Consider the following 6,987-nt stretch of genomic DNA (forward strand, 5'->3'; position numbering starts at 1 on the left):
ATATATATATATATATAAATCTTTTTAAAAAAGAAGGGGAGTTGAATATTTATGTAACATAATTTCAAAAAGGAAAAGGAAAATTTGGACTTTTAATCAAGGTGCATGGAGTAAAAGACTCAAGAACACTAAGCCCTTAAAGAAACATCTATATCCCCTCCAACAAAGGCTCAGGGCTCATGGGAAAGACAGGGTAAAAGGACTGCAAAAGGCATAGGTGTTGAATGACTACTGGGAAATATAGTGTTTTCTGAACAGAACAGGGCACCACACACATGAATTTATAGCATACACGAGACCCACACAGACTCAAGCAAGAGTCCATTGTGCCCATGAAGTCACACTACTGGCTACAGAACAATTGGCAGTTGACAGCGACTGGGAAAGGGAGAGGGGGTTTCTTCAAGGGTGCTGCTTCTGACGAATAGGCCACCCTCTGGTGACGACCACACACCTAAGAGTAGAGAAGCATAAGTAGACAAAGTTGGGTTGGGTTGGTGGAGAAGAGGGATAAATCTGGGAGGAGTTGGGAGAGGGCTGGATATGACCAAAATCTGTTGTACTAACTTCTCAAAGAACTAATAAAAATGAGAAGCAAGAAAACAACATTTGAAATTGTTTTCTTCATTGTTGATTAATATAAGATTCTTTTTTTTTTTCTTTTAGAAAAAGGTGAGTTTACTGAGTACATTAATAAGAACATGGGGTAGAAGTTGTAGAGGAAGACCCATGTGCCTTGGACATAAGCTTTTCTTTTTTGACGTTAAAGAGTTTTTTCTTTTAGTTTTTTTTAATGGATAATTTTATTTTTCTATTTTTATTAGATATTTTCTTTATTTACATTTCAAATGTTATCCCCTTTCCTGGTTTCCCCTCTGAAAAAATAAAAAACACTATTCCCTCCCTACTCCTCCTGTCCACCAACCCACCCTCTCCAGCTTACACTGGGGCATAGAGCCTTCACAGGACCAAGGGCCTCTCCTCCCATTGATGACCGACTAGGCCATCCTCTGCTATATATGCAGCTGGAGCCATGAGTCCCACTTCTTTTAGTTTTGATAATCTACTTGCACCATCTCCCTTCCCTTTCTTCACTCTCAACCCTCCCATGTATCCCTACCAAACACATGCTCTTTTAAATTCATGGCCTCATTTTTTGTTAATAGTTACCCATAAAGTCTCACCCACAGGAGGGTCTAAACATGAGCTGAAAGAGTACAACCCTGTGTTTTTAAATAAACATAGACTACTACATAACCCTGATTTTTAGACAGTCCGATCACAACCATCGATACTGGTGCTGACGGACTGCAAAATATAGTTGGCATCACCTGTTCCCTGATTCTTTCAGTCACTAATGCTCCCAGGGAAGAAGGGGAATGGATGGAGGAACAGGGAAATAAGGTTTCTCAGCAATAGCACCAGTGGCATTTGGCAGGTAATTTTTGGGGGTGGAGCTCTATGCTGGAAATTGTGGATGTTGAGTGGTAACCCACTCTTAGAGGCAAAATCAGTGTCCAGTTGATGAACCATTGGGATAGGGGCAGATGGCAAGAGACAAAGATGCTAATGTCTCTCTCAAGAAGAAACAACGTGCTCTAGTGTTTTGAACGAGAACAGGCCCCATAGGTTCACATATTCAAAAGCCTCCTGTTTGTGAATCAAATGTAAGTTCTCAGCTGCTGCTCCAGACCCATGCCTGCCTGTCTGCTGTCTTGCTTTCCACCATAATAGTCAAGGACTCACCCTCTGAAACTGTCAGCAAGCTCTCCCAATTAAATGTTATTTGTATAAGGTGCCTAGGTCATGGTGTCTTTTCACAGCAGCAGAAAAGTGACAAAGACACGTGCCTTCCATTCCAATCCTCCTATGGCTTTAAAAAAAAAAATTCATCCTACAAACAATAACACACAACCGGTCTTTGCTGAAGCAAAATATGTTTTAACTGAAACAAAGGGAAGGCGTAAGAAAATCTGCTTTCTCTTACGTCTCTTACCGTGCTTGGCTATGAATCTAATTCTGTTCCTTGAAGGAACCAGCTTGGGAGGTTTGCTAACATCTTTCCTCACATCCCAGACTTTGCTTGCTGAGGATAAGGCCTCACACATAGTAGTTCTTCCAAAAATGCCTCCTACAGCAGCCAGGCGCCCCTAAACATCTGTGAGCTGAGAGCCATTTCCTTCCCTTCCTCTGAAGTAGCCAGATGGTCTGATATAGTGAAAACCTTTGGGGACATCTGAAACCATTCACTGCAGAAATCAGGGCTGCCTTGTTCATTTTAGTTACCTGAGCATCAAGATTAACCTCCTTTCAAAGGGGGCCAGTGACATCATTGAGGTAGAACACAGACACAATTCCAAATGAGTAGATTGGATTGAAACGATTTGTATCCCCGGCACAGATTCCATTGCCCTAGAAGTGCATTCCTGGACTGGATATTGTATTCCCAGCAACTCCTCATTCTGCTCCTGCATTTATGTCTTCAAATCTTTTTTGAAGGAGTCCCCTTATGTATGTGGAGGAGATATTCATGACAGGGAGTGCGACAGTTTCCTGCCACTAAACAAATCCTCTCTTCTTTGACCTCTGGCTCACCATCTCTTTGCTCATGAAGGTGTTTCATACCTAGTAATCTAGAAATAAAATCTAAAATGCATACATCATGTGTTTCAAGATCATTATTTTGTTTCTTACTGCATTTTTTTTTTTAAATTCATGAGGGAAGGCCACATCCACCACTGTGCTGACATAGAGGTCAGAAGGCACTTGCTGAAGCTGGCTCTCTCCTTACACCCTGTGGATAGGTCCCAGGGATCAAACCCAGGCTGTCAGGATTGCCTGCAGGTGACCTTGCCCACCAAATCACGTCACCAGTCTAAGAAAATCACTTGTTAAGGAAGCCACTCATCTTGTTGTATTCTATGCATCTGAATGTTGTGTTTTTCATAAAACTCAAACTCTGTTATTTCTCATTTGCAGATTATGTCTAAGTATCCTTATCAAATGTTGGGAAGTTGGCCTTGAAATTCATTTTCTTGTTTTGCCAAAAGGGAATCCTAACTGAGAGGCCTCAGCAGCTGGACTGGCTTCATTCTACCTAGATCTCAGTTCCCCAAATTTTTGCTTAGAGAGGTCTCATTGTGGTTTATAAAAACGACCTTTCTCTTGCTCTTAATGTCCTTATAATGCTGTCCTAAAGCACCACGGGAGTTTTCTGAATGGATTCATTTTCAAAAGGAACAGCGCATACTTGAAATAAGAACTCAAGGGTTGTTCTTTGGCAGAGCTAACAAAATTTCCTCCCTTCAAAATTTTTAAGGTCAATGTAAAGTACTTAATATATTAATATTCAAATGTGCAGTTCCATAAGTTGGATAAACACATGACCCTTCAGTTACACTCAACGACTATATAAAGAAAAGTGAACTCTAGATGTAAGGCTTCCATGAAGGTATTATCAAAATTTATTTCAGAAAAAAAAAAAAAAAAGGTCTTTAATGGAAAATTGAGATCTTAGGAAGAAAGTAGGCCAAAACTATCCTGGTTAGAAGGTTCTGGCATGTGCTTATACATGATGTGTGTGTTCATGTGCATGTGCATGATCTATGTGTGTGTCTGTCTGTGTCTATGTGTGTGTGTGTTTGTGTTTATGTGTGTCTGTTTCTGTGTGTGTTCATGTGCATGTGCATAATCTATGTGTGTGTCCATCTTTAACTGTGTATGTGCTTGTGCTCATGTGCATGATCTATGTGTGTGTCTGTCTGTGTCTATGTGTGTGTGTGTTTGTGTTTATGTGTGTCTGTCTCTGTGTGTGTGTTCATGTGCATGTGCATAATCTATGTGTGTGTCCATCTGTAACTGTGTGTGTGCTTGTGCTCATGTGCATGATGTGTGTGTCTGTATCGATGTGTGTGTGTGTTTATGTGTGTGTGTGTGTGTATGTGTGTGTGTATACACTGAAGTGATGGGAAAATCCATGTGTTCTCAGCTAAGATCTGAAAAGCAGATCACATCAAGACCTCAGAATGTGTGATGGAGGCAGAGATCTTCAGGGCAGGAATTTTGTCTGTGAAATACTTTCCGAAGACACATAAATGCTAGGCAGATAACCTATTTCTAAGAAGCTTCATTACCTTTAACTAAGATGCACAGACCCAATAACTCCACCCTGAGGAGAAATGTCTTCGTGATCATTTCCTTAAACGAATAGGAGAAAAGTTGCTTTTATAGTTTTACCACTGATATGTTCTCCGGAGGCCTGCCCTCAGACCTGCTAGAGGGTAGGGAGTGGGCGGTCCTCTGGAGGCCTGCCCTCAGACATGTTAGAGGGTAGGGAGTGGGCGGTCCTCCGGAGGCCTGCCCTCAGACCTGCTAGAGGGTAGGGAGTGGGCGGTCCTCCGGAGGCCTGCCTTCAGACATGCTAGAGAGTAGGGAGTAGGCAGAGGAACTACATGAGAAGGATTAGCCATGGAAACAGGGAAGTCATGGTTCACTGCCTCGCCTATAACGCAGCATTGGTAAGAGGGTCTGATATTGACACAAACAGAAGTCATTTTCTTCTTGCACCCTGAGTTCTCCGAGTACTAGCTCAAGGATGGACAAGGAAATACATTCACACACCGCCCTCTGTGAGACTGAGTAAGTTACAGGAGAATCTAGGCAAACAATGCAGGATACTGTTTCACAGTATATAAGAATGAACTTGAAAACAGAACTGACTTGACTTAGCAGCACATATACACAAATGCCCTGCTCTAAAAAGAATGTGGGGTACCTATGAGAAAAAACATCAGGATGGTAACAGAGTGTGCTTCATGTCCCGCCTGGCCTCCCAGGATGGAGCAGGCCTAGCATTTGAAAGCAAGCAGTTGTTTGATCCTGGTTGAAATTACTTCTCAGCCCACCCCATCAAGACCCCAGACAACAATTATTTATAATAATCCTTTTTGGAAGAGGATTATTGAGTCTCGAGTCTTCCCATCATTTCTGCCATTTCTGAGGGACCACCTTGGGAAAGTCAATCATGTTTCTTACAAAAATTATCCAACTCCATCCCTCCTGGAAAAGTATGAATGCCACAAAGCAAGAGCTACAGAAACAACATGACAGCTCACAACCACCCGTAACATCCCCAGCTCGAGAAGCAACATGGCCGCTCACAACTACCTGTAACTCCATGTCCAGGGAGTCCAATATCTGTCTTTGGCTTCTGCAGACATCAGACATGTACATAGAATATACACATGTAGACAAGGAAAACATTCATGCACTAAAAATAAATAACTCAAAAAAATTAAACACCATGAAAAGTGAACAGAAATACCTCAGAAGTCAAAAGAAAACGGCTTTAGTGCCATTTTCTCTCCTTGGGGGAAGGTACAGAGAAAGAAGGTCTAGGCTGCATTTCTGTTTTGTACTGAGGTCCGTGAGTTCTATAACTGTCATGATCTTGATTATTCAAAAGCTAATGCTCCCCAGCAGACAATGGCGATCATGCAAGGAACTTCCAGAAGATGGAATGTCCATTCACAAAACTGAAAGAAACACAGTAAGGGATCCATTGCTTCCCTGGAGACTGAATATGAAAACATATCAAAGAAGGGCCTGAGAGATGGCTTGGCAGCAAGAGCACTTGCCACTCTGGCAGAAGGCTGGGGTTTGGATCCCAGCACCTCTATCAAGGATCTTCCAACTTGGAAGATCTGGTTCCAAATGATTAAACACTCACATCTGGATTCCTCTGGTTACTGCAAGTATGTGTTGCACACACATGCACTCAGGCATGCACACGCTCACACACACACACACACACACACACACACACACACCTCTTAAGTTCTCAAACTAATGAATCTCTCTTGCTTCAAAACTTTGAACCGGAGTATAGTCACATTCAACTAGAAGTTGTGAGATGCAAAGAGATCCGAAAACCAACAGCTAGAAGTTTCCAATCCTATCTTTGCTTCTGTGGCTCTCGGGAAGTCTTGGAAGAGGAGAAGCACATTTTGTTCCATTGGGCCTACTCTACTGCCTCAGACCCTACAGACTGAAGATCATATCCAAAGAAAATTTTAAGTTAATTGGATGCTTCTTCCAAATCTGGAAATAACCTGCTGCCATGTGGCGCCATGGCTGCGCTAGTTAAAGCTAATCTGTCTCGTAAACAGGATATCCTGAGTTTGACTCCCAGTGGGGCCCCCCATTTTCGCTTTTTTCCTACCAAATCTAGAAATAACAACAACAACAAAAAAAAAAGCAAGATGTGAGAGCAACCAAGATTGAAAGTCTGTCATAAACACTGGGTCCCCTGGAACTTAAGAGGCTAAGAAAGGGGGTTTAATTTTTTCCTTACAATCCTTTATTCAGTGTGTATGCCAGGGTGCACACGCTTGTGGCCTCACCACGGCATCCGTGTAAGAAGACACGGATGGACCACAGAAGGCAACATGTGGACATGTTAGGTCCTTCCATGTGGACAGAGGAGACAAAGAGCAAGGGGAAGTAGAAGAGGATTGGAGGAAGACACTGTTCTTCAAGAATGATTTTAGATAAACAGTCAACCAGTACCTAGCTGCCCCCCCACACACACACACATGCACACACACTTACAGATGACCATTTGATACATGCCTGCAGGTGCTGCCAGCCATCTCGAGAGGTTAGCCTGGCCCCAATTCCCTGTCCCTCCCATGGTTCAAAGCACATTTTTCCTGGTGTCCTCCAATTTATAAATATTTTGATAAGCAAATGAGACTACCAGGAATGTTTTCAAGTTTGAGAAAATGAAAAATTCACTTATCAAACTGCCACAAAGTCCCAAAATAAAGTGAATTTGCCTTTGCATTAACCCTTCACCACTTTTCCCAAAATGAAATAAAAAAACAGATGTGAACACTAGAGGGAGACATTGATCCTCAAATATATGTTCAGGAGACTGGGGATGCATAAAATTTATATATATATATATATATATATATATATATATAT

Source organism: Mastomys coucha, unplaced genomic scaffold, assembly GCF_008632895.1.
Source record: "Mastomys coucha isolate ucsf_1 unplaced genomic scaffold, UCSF_Mcou_1 pScaffold8, whole genome shotgun sequence".
Taxonomy (NCBI): Eukaryota; Metazoa; Chordata; class Mammalia; order Rodentia; family Muridae; genus Mastomys; species Mastomys coucha.